Source organism: Schistocerca piceifrons, chromosome 1 (assembly GCF_021461385.2).
Source record: "Schistocerca piceifrons isolate TAMUIC-IGC-003096 chromosome 1, iqSchPice1.1, whole genome shotgun sequence".
NCBI lineage: Eukaryota > Metazoa > Arthropoda > Insecta > Orthoptera > Acrididae > Schistocerca > Schistocerca piceifrons.
Window position 1 is genome coordinate 892,361,030 of NC_060138.1, and position 2,625 is coordinate 892,363,654.

At 49.5% G+C, this 2,625-nt stretch overlaps 1 non-coding gene across 1 annotated transcript; it reads right to left on the minus strand.

The window, feature by feature from the left end:
- Nucleotides 1-2,251: 2,251 nt before the first annotated feature.
- Trnas-cga lies at nt 2,252-2,326 on the minus strand. The gene has a single exon. It is a non-coding gene; the product is annotated as a tRNA-Ser (tRNA).
- Nucleotides 2,327-2,625: the final 299 nt, after the last annotated feature.

Genomic DNA, 2,625 nt, shown 5'->3' on the forward strand with positions numbered 1-2,625 from the left:
AGCCTGCATTGCTGCGAAAGGTGGATATACAGTGTACTAGTGGCGACATTGTGCATGCTCTGTTGCCTGTGTCTATGTGCCTGTGGTTCTGTCAGTGTGATCATGTGATGTATCTGACCCCGGAATGTGTCAATAAAGTTTCCCCTTCCTGGGACAATGAATTCACGGTGTTCTTATTTCAATTTCCAGGAGTGTATGTATCGTGTCATAGCGGAACGACGTCACCGTCGGAGGACTCTGATTAGCGTTCTTACGACCGATGATGGACAGTGTTTTGTCACCCAACGGGATATCGGGTCTGCCCTCCACGCACTCTGAGCGTCACCACCCTGCCAACAATAAGGAGGTCTCCAGACTCTCCTTTGGCTCGGTTCCCGTGGATGCGACGATGGATCTGCTTGCTAAGCTCACAGAGGACGTAGTCCATGATGCTATCCAGGCGGGTTCTGCGAACAGATCGCCTGGCCATGACGGCCTCCCACTGGAGTTTTATCGGACATTTCGTACCCTACTGGCGCCATTGTGGACGGAAATTTGTCAAGACCTTGTGTCACCTTTCGTGGCGATTCCAGACAGCTTCCTCGATGGTTTCCTCATTCCCATATACAAGCCTCGGCGTACTTCACGGATATGCGATTACCACCCCTTGACGTTACTCAACAGCGATACAAGGATCTTTACTCGGCTGTTGGCTGCGTGGCTTAAACGGACAACTCGTTACGTGGTTTCCCCCGATCAAACTTCTCTGGAAGCCGCTCCTAACATCCGCATTACCCTCTGCCGCTATCGGGACATAATCGCTCTTGCTTATGTTCATCATCTGCACGGACTTTTGGCAGCTCTTGAATTCAGCTAGGCGTTCGATAGGGTCGATCACGACTACCTGGAAGGGATGCTCTGAATTATGGGCTATCCTGAAACTGCCGCCGACGTCGTAACGCGTCTCCTTCCTCTACAATGGCCTTCTCACTCCTCTCATCTCTATCCGTTGATCAGTGCGTCAAAGCTGCCCATTTTCTGCACTTTTGTACAAGCATGCTTTCAACATGGAACTGTTGCTCCGCGGCCTCCGTCAGCGCCTCCCTGGGATGATTCTCGGTGACCATGTATTCAGCTGCTCTGCTTATGCAGACGATCTCGTCATCGTTGTGCGTAGAGGTGCTGAGGTCTCGGAGTCACTTCCATGGGTTACCAGCTACGGCGATGCTGCTAGTAGCTGCATTAACGTCCGCATATCGAGCGCCATTGCTATAGGTACATAGCTCCTGAGACCGCGCTGCTCCTTTCGTGTATCTGATACTATTCGATGCTTAGGACTTCATTTCGCAACTGATCTGCAGCGGGCAGTTGACCTCAACTGCCGGCGCATACTTTCCCAACTACGAGCTGGGGTCTTAGGTCACCGTTACGAGTACTCGTCTCCTGCAACAGACACAATATGTAAACGTATAGTTGCCGTCACGAACCCCCAACCCCCACCCCCCTCGTGGCACAGACACTTCATATTCCGTCAATAATGGCCTGCCGCGTGCTAGTGGCACTGGGTTCATTTGTTTGCCACGGCTTGCTGTTCAAGATAAGGTAAGAGACCATCATCTCCCTGCATTGCAGGGGCGGCTTAGGTCTGTATCATGTGCGTGACAGAGCAGTAGCCCTTCTCATTGGCTCTCACAAGGCGTTGTGGCAACGTTGAGTAATTTCACGTGGAACAATCTAATCTCATGCTTATGCAATGTAGAAAATTGTTTGAATTTTCGTCGGAAGTATGGACTAACACCGGAGGACAACAGGATGGACTGTGTACACTGCGGTCTATAGAAGTTCGTAAAAAGAGTTCTGATAGTGAAATGCCTTTATAATTTCATTGCTGAAACTGTCGTAAACGAACGACTATCAGGAAGAATTCGTGGTTTGACTATTCCAAATTATCGATCCAGACCAGCATTATTCTTGTATCTTGCTAGATTAGGGAATACACCCTGTAAGCAACAGCATCGGAAACTCACTTATCTAACAATACCGTGTGCGACTATTTTGGGTTTTGCAGAGAAGAGTGTTACGTAATAGTGACGAACCACAGTGTACCGATCGGTGAAGTGGACGAATCGTACATAGCAAGAACGAAAGAATGAAATCAAATATATTTGGGTATTCGGTGGTATAGAACGAGAGTCCCGGAAGTGCTTAGTGTGTAAGAGTGTTCTCCAGAGACAAGGTAAATTTATGAAACTTCCTGGCAGATTAAAACTGTGTGCCCGACCGAGACTCGAACTCGGGGCCTTTGCCTTTCGCGGGCAAATGCTCTACCAACTGAGCTACCGAAGCACGACTCACGCCCGGTACCCACAGCTTTACTTCTGCCAGTATCTCGTCTCCTACCTTCCAAACTTTACAGAAGTAGAAGGAGAACTTCTGTAAAGTTTGGAAGGTAGGAGACGTGATACTGGCAGAAGTAAAGCTGTGGGTACCGGGCCTGAGTCGTGCTGCGGTAGCTCAGTTGGTAGAGCACTTGCCCGCGAAAGGCAAAGGTCCCGAGTTCGAGTCTCGGTCGGGCACACAGTTTTAATCTGCCAGGAAGTTTAATATCAGCGCACACTCCGCTGCAGAGTGAAAATCTCATTCAAG